The sequence below is a fragment of the Musca autumnalis genome, unplaced genomic scaffold (genome assembly GCF_047663935.1).
Source record: "Musca autumnalis isolate F117 unplaced genomic scaffold, ASM4766393v1 scaffold_1, whole genome shotgun sequence".
In the NCBI taxonomy this organism is placed as follows: Eukaryota; Metazoa; Arthropoda; class Insecta; order Diptera; family Muscidae; genus Musca; species Musca autumnalis.
This window is the reverse complement of record NW_027411644.1, coordinates 65,053,164-65,071,330: the sequence shown is the minus strand read 5'-3', so window position 1 is coordinate 65,071,330 and position 18,167 is coordinate 65,053,164. Positions and strand designations below refer to the sequence as shown.

General features: G+C 34.2%; 1 protein-coding gene across 4 annotated transcripts in view; it reads left to right on the top strand.

Annotated features, from left to right (window-relative positions):
* msi (RNA-binding protein musashi) overlaps positions 1 to 18,167 on the top strand; it is a 576,326-nt gene that overhangs the window by 422,576 nt on the left and 135,583 nt on the right. The window lies entirely within an intron of this gene.

Genomic DNA, 18,167 nt, shown 5'->3' with positions numbered 1-18,167 from the left:
AAAGAATATTTTTTACTCCACGAACTCACCACAAAACGTGGATTTCTTTTAAGAATATTTTTCACTCCACCAACAGACCAAAAAATGTTGAATAAACAAAATAGTTTTTGAAATATTAAAACAACAACAATGGGATTAAGCCAGACTATTTTGAAAAAAAAGAAAAGAAAATTGTAACAGCTATCACAATAAAAAACGCCACCAATGTTCTATTAAAAAATGTATATTATCCTAAGCCTGACTCTTTTAAAAAGAAAAGCTTTTCAAAATAGTCAGACTTAGGGAGGGGGAGGTTTTCTATCTATTCGATATAGAAAATCTCACAAACCTCTTCTATAGATAGAAGGCCACCAAGCTATCTTCTATAAGAAGAAGACCTTCTACTGGTCTTGATATACATTGGGGCGTATGATTATTATTACCCCGAGACTACTTATACGCCCCCACTCCAAGTTTTCTTCCAAATTCTTTACCTAACTGGGAAAAAAGTATATCCTTATCTCAAAAAAGTAATTCTGCTTTCTTTCTTCAATTTTCTATTTTTCTTTGTTGTTTTACAACATCTTGAAGTTGATTATCTTTGCTTTTAACTTTTATAGTCATTTAATCGCTTTGGCTTTACATAGTATCGGTCTTCTTCTTCATTTTCTTCTGCTGCTTCGTCTTCATTATTTTAATCTTCTCTAAGCATAGTGTCTAAGTATGTATTTGTGTTGTTATACATACAAATGGCTTTAGTGTTGGTTTACCAAGTGTTAAAACTATAAAAGCCAAGATAAGATTTTTATTTAACAAACATCAACTGAGGATATTGGTATAAGAACTTAAAGTTATCGATAACAAAGAGAGAGTAATTAAAATAATAGCAACTACAAGAACAATGTACACATGTGTGTAAAGTGATTATAGAGATTTTTAAATATTTATTTTGAAATAGAATTTTAGAATTCAAACATTATTGGTATTATTTAAGCTTAATGTAAGCTATAAAAAAGAGGTAAGTGAAACTATTCACGTTTGGGGGCCTATAATCCTCTACCAAATATTCTTTAAAAAATCCACATTTGGTGGGATAAAGCAATCTACAAAAATGTTCATTAAAAATCTACGTTTGGTGGCCTACAAACCTCTACAAAAATATTTTTTAAAAAATCCACATTTGGTGGCCTAAAACCCTCTACAAAAATATTCTTTAAAAAATCCACATTTGGTGGCCTAATGTCATCTTCAAAAATATTCTTTAAAAAATCCATGTTTGGTGGTCTTATGTCTACTCCAAAAATATTCTTAAAAAATCCACGTTTGGTGGTCGAACGTCCCCTCCAAAAATATTCTTTAAAAATCCACGTTTGGTGGTCTAATGTCCCCACCAAAAATATTCTTCAAAAATCCACGTTTGGTGGTCTAATGTCCCCTCCAAAAATATTCTTAAAAAATCCACGTTTAGTGGTCTAAGACCTCATGAAAAAAAATTATAAAATAATATAAAAAAACGACGTTTGGTGGTCTAAATTTCTCTCCAAAAATATTCTTTAAAAAATCCAAGTTTGGTGGTCTAAAGTCCCATCCCAAAATATTCTTTAAAAATCCACGTGGTCTAAGGTCTCATGAAAAAATTATTTTTGTATAAACTCCCCTTCAAGCATGTAATTTAAAAAAATATTTTATAATTTCTTTATTAATATTTAAAAATTATTGTACAATATGATATACCACACTTATCTTAAAATTGAATCGATAAACTTTAAATTCAAATATCAAAACATCAATGAATTATTAATAACCTAGTCAGCAACGGCAGTCGGCTGTCACACAACAGGCTAATTCGTAGCTACATTAGGGGGTGGAATAGCAAATCACCAGCCATTACACAGTTCCTTTTTTCATACCGGCAATTTAAAACCCATGGCGTTATGGGTAAATATTGTATGTATGTCAAACGGGTCGACAGCAGGGTTAAATTAAGTGGAACAAATGAGGTCAATTAATAAACTCTTTGATATTCTAACGATACAATTTTTTTTGCGGATTGTTGAAAAAGTTTAGTGACATTTATTTATGGTGGGATGGTTTGAAGGCAGGGTTTAAATGTAACACTCTTAAGATAGGGGTTTTGAAATCAATCGGAAAGTTTTTATTTTTAATTTTATGGAATAATTTGCATAATAGCCAAAGTTTTTTTGTTGGTATTTTTATAGTTAAACAAATTACATAAATTTGCCTAAAAGTATGCATGGAGTTTATGGTAATTACACAAATAGGAAACAGATGTTTCACAGTTGTTATGGGAGAAGGAAGGGATTTATATTTTTTATTGATAAGAATATTAAAATTAAGTGCTAAGACCTTTGGGCGTAGTGTTGTGAAATTTACTATTAACGAAAAATATTTTATTATAGTTCCGCTTTATGAAAAATAATATTTTCGACATAAATATGAGTTGAAATGTTTTGTTTAAAAGCAATTTTTAAATTAAGTCAGTCCTAACAAAATTGAGAAAAACTGTAATGAAACGTATACACAAAATATTAATCCATTTAATTGTATTATTCATTCATCATACGCCCTGTACTACAAATGAATTAATATTCATCATACGTCGTGGCGGTCTTTCATTACAAAAATACATACATATTTTTAATTCAAAGGAACACCACTTCAAAAGGAATTTTTCAAAGAAATTGTAAAATTACCATGTTACAAATGAACAAAAAAACAGTAGTCATGACATTTTCAATTGTAATGCCGGTCTTAATCAAATTATTAAATTATGTCCTTCTCTGGAAATACACAAACACACAGACAACAAGAAAAATCCTTAAGGCATTATCACATTGATATTCTTTGAAGTAAATTTACAAAAGTTATTTGATTATTCATTCAAAAATATTAAATTATTATCAAGTTATTTAAACAAATTATTAAATGAAAAATTATTAATAGTTGTAAACAAAAATTAATTTTATCATTTTTTTGTTTCTTTTCAGGTAAATAACTCAGAAATTCATACATATGCATAAAAGATTGGTAAGAATTAAATAGATTTTGTATAGAACACCACTTTTGTAGCCCTAATGGTGGCTGAAAAATTAATCTTTAAAAATCCACGCCTGTAGCCCTAATGGTGGCTGAAAAATTAATCTTTAAAAATCCACGCCTGTAGCCCTAATGGTGGCTGAAAAATTAATCTTTAAAAATCCACGCCTGTAGCCCTAATGGTGGCTGAAAAATTAATCTTTAAAAATCCACGCCTGTAGCCCTAATGGTGGCTGAAAAATTAATCTTTAAAAATCCACGCCTGTAGCCCTAATGGTGGCTGAAAAATTAATCTTTAAAAATCCACGCCTGTAGCCCTAATGGTGGCTGAAAAATTAATCTTTAAAAATCCACGCCTGTAGCCCTAATGGTGGCTGAAAAATTAATCTTTAAAACTCCACGCCTGTAGCCCTAATGGTGGCTGAAAAATTAATCTTTAAAAATCCACGCCTGTAGCCCTAATGGTGGCTGAAAAATTAATCTTTAAAAATCCACGCCTGTAGCCCTAATGGTGGCTGAAAAATTAATCTTTAAAACTCCACGCCTGTAGCCCTAATGGTGGCTGAAAAATTAATCTTTAAAAATCCACGCCTGTAGCCCTAATGGTGGCTGAAAAATTAATCTTTAAAAATCCACGCCTGTAGCCCTAATGGTGGCTGAAAAATTAATCTTTAAAAATCCACGCCTGTAGCCCTAATGGTGGCTGAAAAATTAATCTTTAAAAATCCACGCCTGTAGCCCTAATGGTGGCTGAAAAATTAATCTTTAAAAATCCACGCCTGTAGCCCTAATGGTGGCTGAAAAATTAATCTTTAAAAATCCACGCCTGTAGCCCTAATGGTGGCTGAAAAATTAATCTTTAAAAATCCACGCCTGTAGCCCTAATGGTGGCTGAAAAATTAATCTTTAAAAATCCACGCCTGTAGCCCTAATGGTGGCTGAAAAATTAATCTTTAAAACTCCACGCCTGTAGCCCTAATGGTGGCTGAAAAATTAATCTTTAAAAATCCACGCCTGTAGCCCTAATGGTGGCTGAAAAATTAATCTTTAAAAATCCACGCCTGTAGCCCTAATGGTGGCTGAAAAATTAATCTTTAAAAATCCACGCCTGTAGCCCTAATGGTGGCTGAAAAATTAATCTTTAAAAATCCACGCCTGTAGCCCTAATGGTGGCTGAAAAATTAATCTTTAAAACTCCACGCCTGTAGCCCTAATGGTGGCTGAAAAATTAATCTTTAAAAATCCACGCCTGTAGCCCTAATGGTGGCTGAAAAATTAATCTTTAAAAATCCACGCCTGTAGCCCTAATGGTGGCTGAAAAATTAATCTTTAAAAATCCACGCCTGTAGCCCTAATGGTGGCTGAAAAATTAATCTTTAAAAATCCACGCCTGTAGCCCTAATGGTGGCTGAAAAATTAATCTTTAAAAATCCACGCCTGTAGCCCTAATGGTGGCTGAAAAATTAATCTTTAAAAATCCACGCCTGTAGCCCTAATGGTGGCTGAAAAATTAATCTTTAAAAATCCACGCCTGTAGCCCTAATGGTGGCTGAAAAATTAATCTTTAAAAATCCACGCCTGTAGCCCTAATGGTGGCTGAAAAATTAATCTTTAAAAATCCACGCCTGTAGCCCTAATGGTGGCTGAAAAATTAATCTTTAAAAATCCACGCCTGTAGCCCTAATGGTGGCTGAAAAATTAATCTTTAAAAATCCACGCCTGTAGCCCTAATGGTGGCTGAAAAATTAATCTTTAAAAATCCACGCCTGTAGCCCTAATGGTGGCTGAAAAATTAATCTTTAAAAATCCACGCCTGTAGCCCTAATGGTGGCTGAAAAATTAATCTTTAAAAATCCACGCCTGTAGCCCTAATGGTGGCTGAAAAATTAATCTTTAAAAATCCACGCCTGTAGCCCTAATGGTGGCTGAAAAATTAATCTTTAAAAATCCACGCCTGTAGCCCTAATGGTGGCTGAAAAATTAATCTTTAAAAATCCACGCCTGTAGCCCTAATGGTGGCTGAAAAATTAATCTTTAAAAATCCACGCCTGTAGCCCTAATGGTGGCTGAAAAATTAATCTTTAAAAATCCACGCCTGTAGCCCTAATGGTGGCTGAAAAATTAATCTTTAAAAATCCACGCCTGTAGCCCTAATGGTGGCTGAAAAATTAATCTTTAAAAATCCACGCCTGTAGCCCTAATGGTGGCTGAAAAATTAATCTTTAAAAATCCACGCCTGTAGCCCTAATGGTGGCTGAAAAATTAATCTTTAAAAATCCACGCCTGTAGCCCTAATGGTGGCTGAAAAATTAATCTTTAAAAATCCACGCCTGTAGCCCTAATGGTGGCTGAAAAATTAATCTTTAAAAATCCACGCCTGTAGCCCTAATGGTGGCTGAAAAATTAATCTTTAAAAATCCACGCCTGTAGCCCTAATGGTGGCTGAAAAATTAATCTTTAAAAATCCACGCCTGTAGCCCTAATGGTGGCTGAAAAATTAATCTTTAAAAATCCACGCCTGTAGCCCTAATGGTGGCTGAAAAATTAATCTTTAAAAATCCACGCCTGTAGCCCTAATGGTGGCTGAAAAATTAATCTTTAAAAATCCACGCCTGTAGCCCTAATGGTGGCTGAAAAATTAATCTTTAAAAATCCACGCCTGTAGCCCTAATGGTGGCTGAAAAATTAATCTTTAAAAATCCACGCCTGTAGCCCTAATGGTGGCTGAAAAATTAATCTTTAAAAATCCACGCCTGTAGCCCTAATGGTGGCTGAAAAATTAATCTTTAAAAATCCACGCCTGTAGCCCTAATGGTGGCTGAAAAATTAATCTTTAAAAATCCACGCCTGTAGCCCTAATGGTGGCTGAAAAATTAATCTTTAAAAATCCACGCCTGTAGCCCTAATGGTGGCTGAAAAATTAATCTTTAAAAATCCACGCCTGTAGCCCTAATGGTGGCTGAAAAATTAATCTTTAAAAATCCACGCCTGTAGCCCTAATGGTGGCTGAAAAATTAATCTTTAAAAATCCACGCCTGTAGCCCTAATGGTGGCTGAAAAATTAATCTTTAAAAATCCACGCCTGTAGCCCTAATGGTGGCTGAAAAATTAATCTTTAAAAATCCACGCCTGTAGCCCTAATGGTGGCTGAAAAATTAATCTTTAAAAATCCACGCCTGTAGCCCTAATGGTGGCTGAAAAATTAATCTTTAAAAATCCACGCCTGTAGCCCTAATGGTGGCTGAAAAATTAATCTTTAAAAATCCACGCCTGTAGCCCTAATGGTGGCTGAAAAATTAATCTTTAAAAATCCACGCCTGTAGCCCTAATGGTGGCTGAAAAATTAATCTTTAAAAATCCACGCCTGTAGCCCTAATGGTGGCTGAAAAATTAATCTTTAAAAATCCACGCCTGTAGCCCTAATGGTGGCTGAAAAATTAATCTTTAAAAATCCACGCCTGTAGCCCTAATGGTGGCTGAAAAATTAATCTTTAAAAATCCACGCCTGTAGCCCTAATGGTGGCTGAAAAATTAATCTTTAAAAATCCACGCCTGTAGCCCTAATGGTGGCTGAAAAATTAATCTTTAAAAATCCACGCCTGTAGCCCTAATGGTGGCTGAAAAATTAATCTTTAAAAATCCACGCCTGTAGCCCTAATGGTGGCTGAAAAATTAATCTTTAAAAATCCACGCCTGTAGCCCTAATGGTGGCTGAAAAATTAATCTTTAAAAATCCACGCCTGTAGCCCTAATGGTGGCTGAAAAATTAATCTTTAAAAATCCACGCCTGTAGCCCTAATGGTGGCTGAAAAATTAATCTTTAAAAATCCACGCCTGTAGCCCTAATGGTGGCTGAAAAATTAATCTTTAAAAATCCACGCCTGTAGCCCAAATGGTGGCTGAAAAATTAATCTTTAAAAATCCACGCCTGTAGCCCTAATGGTGGCTGAAAAATTAATCTTTAAAAATCCACGCCTGTAGCCCTAATGGTGGCTGAAAAATTAATCTTTAAAAATCCACGCCTGTAGCCCTAATGGTGGCTGAAAAATTAATCTTTAAAAATCCACGCCTGTAGCCCTAATGGTGGCTGAAAAATTAATCTTTAAAAATCCACGCCTGTAGCCCTAATGGTGGCTGAAAAATTAATCTTTAAAAATCCACGCCTGTAGCCCTAATGGTGGCTGAAAAATTAATCTTTAAAAATCCACGCCTGTAGCCCTAATGGTGGCTGAAAAATTAATATTTAAAAATCCACGCCTGTAGCCCTAATGGTGGCTGAAAAAATATCCTTTAAAAATCCACGCCTGTAGCCCTAATGGTGGCTGAAAAATTAATCTTTAAAAATCCACGCCTGTAGCCCTAATGGTGGCTGAAAAAATATTCTTTAAAAATCCACGCCTGTAGCCCTAATGGTGGCTGAAAAATTAATCTTTAAAAATCCACGCCTGTAGCCCTAATGTTGGCTGAAAAATTAATCTTTAAAAATCCACGCCTGTAGCCCTAATGGTGGCTGAAAAATTAATCTTTAAAAATCCACGCCTGTAGCCCTAATGGTGGCTGAAAAATTAATCTTTAAGAATCCACGCCTGTAGCCCTAATGGTGGCTGAAAAAATATTCTTTAAAAATCCACGCCTGTAGCCCTAATGGTGGCTGAAAAAATATTCTTTAAAAATCCACGCCTGTAGCCCAAATGGTGGCTGAAAAAATATTCTTTAAAAATCCACGCCTGTAGCCCTAATGGTGGTTGAAAAAATATTCTTTAAAAATCCACGCCTGTAGCCCAAATGGTGGCTGAAAAAATATTCTTTAAAAATCCACGCCTGTAGCCCTAATGGTGGCTGAAAAAATATTCTTTAAAAATCCACGCCTGTAGCCCTAATGGTGGCTGAAAAAATATTCTTTAAAAATCCACGCCTGTAGCCCTAATGGTGGTTGAAAAAATATTCTTTAAAAATCCACGCCTGTAGCCCAAATGGTGGCTGAAAAAATATTCTTTAAAAATCCACGCCTGTAGCCCTAATGGTGGCTGAAAAAATATTCTTTAAAAATCCACGCCTGTAGCCCTAATGGTGGCTGAAAAAATATTCTTTAAAAATCCACGCCTGTAGCCCTAATGGTGGCTGAAAAATTAATCTTTAAAAATCCACGCCTGTAGCCCTAATGGTGGCTGAAAAATTAATCTTTAAAAATCCACGCCTGTAGACCTAATGGTGGCTGAAAAAATATTCTTTAAAAATCCACGCCTGTAGACCTAATGGTGGCTGAAAAAATATTCTTTAAAAATCCACGCCTGTAGCCCTAATGGTGGCTGAAAAAATATTCTTTAAAAATCCACGCCTGTAGCCCTAATGGTGGCTGAAAAAATATTCTTTAAAAATCCACGCCTGTAGAGCTAATGGTGGCTGAAAAAATATTCTTTAAAAATCCACGCCTGTAGACCTAATGGTGGCTGAAAAAATATTCTTTAAAAATCCACGCCTGTAGCCCTAATGGTGGCTGAAAAAATATTCTTTAAAAATCCACGCCTGTAGCCCTAATGGTGGCTGAAAAAATATTCTTTAAAAATCCACGCCTGTAGAGCTAATGGAGGATGAAAAAATATTCTTTAAAAATCCACGCCTGTAGCCCTAATGGTGGCTGAAAAAATATTCTTTAAAAATCCACGCCTGTAGCCCTAATGGTGGCTGAAAAAATATTCTTTAAAAATCCACGCCTGTAGCCCTAATGGTGGCTGAAAAAATATTCTTTAAAAATCCACGCCTGTAGCCCTAATGGTGGCTGAAAAAATATTCTTATAAAATCCACGCCTGTAGCCCTAATGGTGGCTGAAAAAATATTCTTATAAAATCCACGCCTGTAGCCCTAATGGTGGCTGAAAAAATATTCTTTAAAAATCCACGCCTGTAGCCCTAATGGTGGCTGAAAAAATATTCTTTAAAAATCCACGCCTGTAGCCCTAATGGTGGCTGAAAAAATATTCTTTAAAAATCCACGCCTGTAGCCCTAATGGTGGCTGAAAAAATACTCTTTAAAAATCCACGCCTGTAGCCCTAATGGTGGCTGAAAAAATATTCTTATAAAATCCACGCCTGTAGCCCTAATGGTGGCTGAAAAAATATTCTTTAAAAATCCACGCCTGTAGCCCTAATGGTGGCTGAAAAAATATTCTTATAAAATCCACGCCTGTAGCCCTAATGGTGGCTGAAAAAATATTCTTTAAAAATCCACGCCTGTAGCCCTAATGGTGGCTGAAAAAATATTCTTATAAAATCCACGCCTGTAGCCCTAATTGTGGCTGAAAAAATATTCTTATAAAATCCACGCCTGTAGCCCTAATGGTGGCTGAAAAAATATTCTTATAAAATCCACGCCTGTAGCCCTAATGGTGGCTGAAAAAATATTCTTATAAAATCCACGCCTGTAGCCCTAATTGTGGCTGAAAAAATATTCTTATAAAATCCACGCCTGTAGCCCTAATGGTGGCTGAAAAAATATTCTTTAAAAATCCACGCCTGTAGCCCTAATGGTGGCTGAAAAAATATTCTTATAAAATCCACGCCTGTAGCCCTAATGGTGGCTGAAAAAATATTCTTATAAAATCCACGCCTGTAGCCCTAATGGTGGCTAAAAAAAATATTCTTTAAAAATCCACGCCTGTAGCCCTAATGGTGGCTGAAAAAATATTCTTTAAAAATCCACGCCTGTAGCCCTCCTAATGGTGGCTGAAAAAATATTCTTTAAAAATCCACGCCTGTAGCCCTCCTAATGGTGGCTGAAAAAATATTCTTTAAAAATCCACGCCTGTAGCCCTCCTAATGGTGGCTGAAAAAATATTCTTTAAAAATCCACGCCTGTAGCCCTAATGGTGGCTGAAAAAATATTCTTTAAAAATCCACGCATGTAGCCCTAATGGTGGCTGAAAAATATTCTTTAAAAATCCACGCCTGTAGACCTAATGGTGGCTGAAAAATATTCTTTAAAAATCCACGCCTGTAGACCTAATGGTGGCTGAAAAAATATTCTTTAAAAATCCACGCCTGTAGCCCTAATGGTGGCTGAAAAAATATTCTTTAAAAATCCACGCCTGTAGACCTAATGGTGGCTGAAAAAATATTCTTTAAAAATCCACGCCTGTTGACCTAATGGTGGCTGAAAAAATATTCTTTAAAAATCCACGCCTGTAGCCCTAATGGTGGCTGAAAAAATATTCTTTAAAAATCCACGCCTGTAGCCCTAATGGTGGCTGAAAAAATATTCTTTAAAAATCCACGCCTGTAGCCCTAATGGTGGCTGAAAAAATATTCTTTAAAAATCCACGCCTGTAGCCCTAATGGTGGCTGAAAAAATATTCTTTAAAAATCCACGCCTGTAGCCCTAATGGTGGCTGAAAAAATATTCTTTAAAAATCCACGCCTGTAGCCCTAATGGTGGCTGAAAAAATATTCTTTAAAAATCCACGCCTGTAGCCCTAATGGTGGCTGAAAAAATATTCTTTAAAAATCCACGCCTGTAGCCCTAATGGTGGCTGAAAAAATATTCTTTAAAAATCCACGCCTGTAGCCCTAATGGTGGCTGAAAAAATATTCTTTAAAAATCCACGCCTGTAGCCCTAATGGTGGCTGAAAAAATATTCTTTAAAAATCCACGCCTGTAGCCCTAATGGTGGCTGAAAAAATATTCTTTAAAAATCCACGCCTGTAGCCCTAATGGTGGCTAAAAAAATATTCTTTAAAAATCCACGCCTGTAGCCCTAATGGTGGCTGAAAAAATATTCTTTAAAAATCCACGCCTGTAGCCCTAATGGTGGCTGAAAAAATATTCTTTAAAAATCCACGCCTGTAGCCCTAATGGTGGCTGAAAAAATATTCTTATAAAATCCACGCCTGTAGCCCTAATGGTGGCTGAAAAAATATTCTTTAAAAATCCACGCCTGTAGCCCTAATGGTGGCTGAAAAAATATTCTTTAAAAATCCACGCCTGTAGCCCTAATGGTGGCTGAAAAAATATTCTTTAAAAATCCACGCCTGTAGCCCTAATGGTGTCTGAAAAAATATTCTTTAAAAATCCACGCCTGTAGCCCTAATGGTGGCTGAAAAAATATTCTTTAAAAATCCACGCCTGTAGCCCTAATGGTGGCTGAAAAAATATTCTTTAAAAATCCACGCCTGTAGCCCTAATGGTGGCTGAAAAAATATTCTTTAAAAATCCACGCCTGTAGCCCTAATGGTGGCTGAAAAAATATTCTTTAAAAATCCACGCCTGTAGCCCTAATGGTGGCTGAAAAAATATTCTTTAAAAATCCACGCCTGTAGCCCTAATGGTGGCTGAAAAAATATTCTTTAAAAATCCACGCCTGTAGCCCTAATGGTGGCTGAAAAAATATTCTTTAAAAATCCACGCCTGTAGCCCTAATGGTGGCTGAAAAAATATTCTTTAAAAATCCACGCCTGTAGCCCTAATGGTGGCTGAAAAAATATTCTTTAAAAATCCACGCCTGTAGCCCTAATGGTGGCTGAAAAAATATTCTTTAAAAATCCACGCCTGTAGCCCTAATGGTGGCTGAAAAAATATTCTTTAAAAATCCACGCCTGTAGCCCTAATGGTGGCTGAAAAAATATTCTTTAAAAATCCACGCCTGTAGCCCTAATGGTGGCTGAAAAAATATTCTTTAAAAATCCACGCCTGTAGCCCTAATGGTGGCTGAAAAAATATTCTTTAAAAATCCACGCCTGTAGCCCTAATGGTGGCTGAAAAAATATTCTTTAAAAATCCACGCCTGTAGCCCTAATGGTGGCTGAAAAAATATTCTTTAAAAATCCACGCCTGTAGCCCTAATGGTGGCTGAAAAAATATTCTTTAAAAATCCACGCCTGTAGCCCTAATGGTGGCTGAAAAAATATTCTTTAAAAATCCACGCCTGTAGCCCTAATGGTGGCTGAAAAAATATTCTTATAAAATCCACGCCTGTAGCCCTAATGGTGGCTGAAAAAATATTCTTATAAAATCCACGCCTGTAGCCCTAATGGTGGCTGAAAAAATATTCTTATAAAATCCACGCCTGTAGCCCTAATGGTGGCTGAAAAAATATTCTTATAAAATCCACGCCTGTAGCCCTAATGGTGGCTAAAAAAAATATTCTTTAAAAATCCACGCCTGTAGCCCTAATGGTGGCTGAAAAAATATTCTTTAAAAATCCACGCCTGTAGCCCTCCTAATGGTGGCTGAAAAAATATTCTTTAAAAATCCACGCCTGTAGCCCTAATGGTGGCTGAAAAAATATTCTTTAAAAATCCACGCATGTAGCCCTAATGGTGGCTGAAAAAATATTCTTTAAAAATCCACGCCTGTAGACCTAATGGTGGCTGAAAAATATTCTTTAAAAATCCACGCCTGTAGCCCTAATGGTGGCTGAAAAAATATTCTTTAAAAATCCACGCCTGTTGACCTAATGGTGGCTGAAAAACTATTCTTTAAAAATCCACGCCTGTAGACCTAATGGTGGCTAAAAAAAATATTCTTTAAAAATCCACGCCTGTAGCCCTAATGGTGGCTGAAAAAATATTCTTTAAAAATCCACGCCTGTAGCCCTAATGGTGGCTGAAAAAATATTCTTTAAAAATCCACGCCTGTAGCCCTAATGGTGGCTGAAAAAATATTCTTTAAAAATCCACGCCTGTAGCCCTAATGGTGGCTGAAAAAATATTCTTTAAAAATCCACGCCTGTAGCCCTAATGGTGGCTGAAAAAATATTCTTTAAAAATCCACGCCTGTAGCCCTAATGGTGGCTGAAAAAATATTCTTTAAAAATCCACGCCTGTAGCCCTAATGGTGGCTGAAAAAATATTCTTTAAAAATCCTCGCCTGTAGCCCTAATGGTGGCTGAAAAAATATTCTTTAAAAATCCACGCCTGTAGCCCTAATGGTGGCTGAAAAAATATTCTTTAAAAATCCACGCCTGTAGCCCTAATGGTGGCTGAAAAAATATTCTTTAAAAATCCACGCCTGTAGCCCTAATGGTGGCTAAAAAAATATTCTTTAAAAATCCACGCCTGTAGACCTAATGGTGGCTGAAAAAATATTCTTTAAAAATCCACGCCTGTAGCCCTAATGGTGGCTGAAAAAATATTCTTTAAAAATCCACGCCTGTAGCCCTAATGGTGGCTGAAAAAATATTCTTTAAAAATCCACGCCTGTAGCCCTAATGGTGGCTAAAAAAATATTCTTTAAAAATCCACGCCTGTAGCCCTAATGGTGGCTGAAAAAATATTCTTTAAAAATCCTCCTTTAGCAAAATATAAATTGTCTGAAAAAAACTGAGAGTAATACATGCGATTTATATGTCCCCAATTGTGGTTCAAATGTATAAGTTCTGATTTTATTATGTAATTCGCTGTTTATTGTGAAAGATCTCTGTTTTGTTAGTTTTCGAATGGCTTTCTAATAATCGTCATATCTCGAGTGAAAGCCTAGCTATCATTATTTTACTAAAACCACTCCCAATTAATGATACTCATACGCACTACTGGTCCAATTAAAAAATATGGTAATTTAAATATACATATATCGGCTCAATTATATACATATTCACAATAATAAATATTTTTATAAATTTTTTGGCATGCAGAGCTGTAAAAAAATAAATTAATTAATGGTTTCAAATATATATAAAATGTTTCATTGTTGAAAGTTTCATGGAAAAGAAGAGAAACTAATACAATAAATTTATTTATATGTCCTAAAATCTGCTAAAAAATTAAAAAGTTCTCATATATTAAATAATTCAATATTTATATAGAATAAACTTCTGTTTTGTTGGCTTTCAAATGCACTGCTGATAATTGCGATATCTCTATTGTAAAGTCAGCTATGAAGTTATAACTAAAACTACTCCTAATTAATAATACTAATACGCACTATAGGCTTACCTTAAAAAATGCTTTATTTTACCTATAAATCCCAGCAAATATTTTAATAAATTATCAATATTAAAAAATCAATGGAAAACATGTACTCACTGTAGTGAGATTGTGGGAATACATTTTTACTTTACTTATGGATTAAACATTTTTATCTTTCCAGAATTTTCCAAACTGAATAAATTAATGTAAACTTTAATTTATAGTTATAATATTTTTCATTTCAAATTGATATGTATGATTTTTAATTTTTAGATGATATTTTTTCCAGTGACTACCTTGAAATTGATTTAATTTTTCTTGCCATCTTTCTTGTCCTCTCCACCACCGCCTCTCGTTTGATGGACACCTAGCTTTAGTGCAAACTTTTATCATTTATTAATAGAGTAAATGTCAACTATTTTAAACATTGTGTCAGTCAGTTTCAAGTCAACGTCTTTTCTTGCCTCAATCACATAACATTTAGCCCTTTTAATTTATGTTAAGTAATTTTAAGGGAGCAGACGAGAATACGAAAGAGAGAAATTCTGTATGTGTGTGTGGAAAAAATTCATGAGCTAAAGTGGAAGGCATTACAAATACATTTCTATATATGGTAGAATGTGTTCGAAAACAGGTGTTACAGGGCAACTTAAATAGAGTAAAATATGGATATGGCAAACATTCAACCTACCATGAATTCGCTAAATTACATATTTATGGGAAATTTCATAGCTTCAAAATTTTTTCACAGCCTTTTTTTGGAGAACAAGCAGGAATATCGAAAGGTGAAACATGTTCTACTTAGTTTCTTTTCTTGGGATTTTTATTTGTTTGTTTTTTCGATCTCCATTCTCCTTGCATTTCGAACACCTGTCTTTCTTACTTAAGTGAAGCCATACAAGGAGGATTTATTGCCTTGCATGTGTGTGTGAGTGTGTGTTAGTGAGTGAATCCCAGGAGTTCAATTGGATTAACAACGTTGTGGAATACTATAAGAAAATACCAAAACGGAAATTGAACTAAAAACACACAGGTAAATTTACAGAAAATAAATTAACTCAATACAGAAGATATTAAAAAGAGAATATATACAAAATTGTAACCTAGTTCAAATGTAATGAGTTTAGAGACTACTTGGTGTTTAATTTAAATTTAATTTAAATTATTAACTTACTAGCAGAGCTCGGTCCGCGTTGCTGGCCCGTCGTAATGATTTTTAACGACAACTTTTAAAGGACTTTATGCTTGACAATTTAATGCTTGACAGTTCTTCGGTCAATTGTCAAACCGAGGAGGATTTTAAATTGGGTTATGACTAACATTCCAAATAAGGAATTACCCAAATCGGTCCAGCCGTTCTCAACTGATGCCATTACCAATGAACGACATTTAATTTTTATTTATATAGATTTGCTGGGATTTATAGGTAAAATAAAGCATTTCTTAAGGTATGTCTATAGTGCGTATTAGTATTATTAATTTACAATAGAGATATCGCAATTATCAGAAGTGCATTTGAAAGCCAACAAAACAGAATTTTTCACAATAAATATTGAATTATTTAAGATATAAGAACTTTTTAATTTTTCAGCAGATTTTAGGCCATAGAAATAAATTCGTTGTATTAGTTTCCCTTCTGTTCCTTGAAACTTTTAAAAACAAAACATTTTGTATATATTTAAGAGCATTAATTTATTTATGTTTTACAGCTCTGCATGCTAAAAAATTTATAAAAGTATTTATTATTGTGAATATGTTTATAATTGAGGCGATATATATTTAAATTACGATATTTTTTAATTTGACCAGTAGTGCGTATGAGTATTATTAATTGGGGTAGTTTTAGTAAAATATTGATAGCTAGGCTTACAATAGAGATATCACGATTATTAGAAAGCCATTCGAAAGCTAACAAAACAGAGATCTTTCACAAAAAAAAACAGTGAATTATATAATAACTGGGAACTTATACATTTTAAACAACTTTGGTCTCAGATTTTTCAGAGAATTTATATATTGCTAAAAGAGGAGTTTTAAAGAATATTTTTTTTGCCACCATTAGGGCTACAGGCGTACATTTTTAAAGAATATTTTTTTAGCCACCATTAGGTCTACAAGCGTAGATTTTTATAGAATATTTTTTTAGCCACCATTATGTCTACAAGCGTGGATTTTTAAAGAATTTTTTTTCAGCCACCATTAGGACTACCGGCGTGGATGTTTTAAAGAATATTTTTTCAGCCAACATTAGGGCTACAGGCGTGGATTTTTAAGGAATATTTCTTAAGCCACCATTAGGGATAAAAGCGTGGATTTTTAAAGAATATTTTTTCGGCCAGCATTAGGGCTACAAGCGTGGATTTTTAAAGAATATTTATCAGCCACCATTAGGGCTACAAGCGTGGATTTTTAAAGAATATTTATCAGCCACCATTAGGGCTACAAGCGTGGATTTTTAAAGAATATTTTTTCAGCCACTATCAGGGCTAAAATGGTGGATTTTTAAAGAATATTTTTCAGCCACCATTTGGGCTACAAGCGTGGACTTTTAAAGATTATTTTTTCAGCCACCATTAGGGCTACAGGCGTGGATTTTTAAAGAATACTTTTTCAGCCACCATTAGGGCTACAGGCGTGGATTTTTAAAGAATATTTTTTCAGCCACCATTAGGGCTACAGGCGTGGATTTTTAAAGAATATTTTTTCAGCCACCATTAGGGCTACAAGCGTGTATTTTTTAAGAATATTTTTCAGCCACCATTAGGGCTACAGGCGTGGATTTTTAAAAATATTTTTTAGCCACCATTAGGGCTACGTGTCGTGCTTAACCAAGCTTTCAGAAATTAAACACTGGACTCTGGTGCGTATGACTATTATTAATTACGAGTTTGAGTTTAAATGCATTTGGAAGCCTATATAAATTTAAATAATTAAACTAAGTGCCATTTTTTTTTTTTTTTTTTTTTGTTTCACAAGAAGAATTATGGTCTTGGATCTTTGTGGACATCCTTGGATTTTAATTTTATATAATCCTCATTTTATAATCCTCATTTTATATAATCCTCCATAAAATATTATATCCTGTAGAGTTAGTATGTCTTAGAACCATTTGTTGTTCAATAAGAAAGAATAAATAAATCAGACTATGGAGCGTATGACTATTATTAATTATGGGATATTTTAGAAAAAGCTTCATAGCTTCTCTCACAGAACAAATAGAAGTTCAATTTAAAATGAATATAACAGCCAGCAAAACAGAGAACTTTAGCTACATAAATTATAATTATCAAATTAATAGGAAAATATTTATTTTACTTTCATAAAAATAATTATGGTTTTGGATCTTTGAGTTTATCCTTGGATTTTTGTTATTAGATAATACTTATGCTCACAATCCTAAGATAATCGATGAAAGATTCCATCCATGCAAATTTTTAATATCTTTGAATATTGTGGAATAAAAATGTGATATTCCAAATAGTTCCAAAAACCGGGGGTGTACGGTTGACATTAATTATGATAGAAAAATAAAGATTCGCTCAATGCAGCGCTTCTTAGTAGTTAAACATTGTCTTTTATACATTGGATTTTGGCAAAATCTATTAAATTATTATTTTTTATCAATATTTAATGGATTTAAGTATATTTCACCCTAATTTTAGAACTTTTTTATTTATGAACACTAGAGCGTATGATTGTTATTAATTATGGGTAGTGTTAATAAAAGCGTATTATCTAAGCCCCCAAAATAGATAGCTAGCTTATTTAAAATGCATTCAAAAGCCAACAAAACAGATAAATTTTGCAAACGTAAAACTTGATTATTTAAATATTTGAAATGCATGAATTATTGCTCTCAAAGTCACCTACGATTTTTCCCAGATGTCTCTCTAAATATCTATTTATACCCTTCAGAATATCATTCTTTACATTTTGGAGGCAAATTAAAATATTTTTTTACATGACCTAGAATCGGGTGACTGGCATTAGTAAGCGTTTAATATACAAAATTGATCGCTTTGAACATATTGAAAAGGCTGAACATTATTTTTTCTATGTAGGATTTTCCAATTTACACTCTTCTAAAGTATATAACTTTACGATTTGAGCCCGTTTTAACTTTATTTCAGTATTTTTTTATTTAGTGACCCTAGTGCGTATGATTGTTATTAATTATGAGTAGTTTTAATAAATTCGTCATAACTATGCTCCCTTGACAGATATGAAAGTTA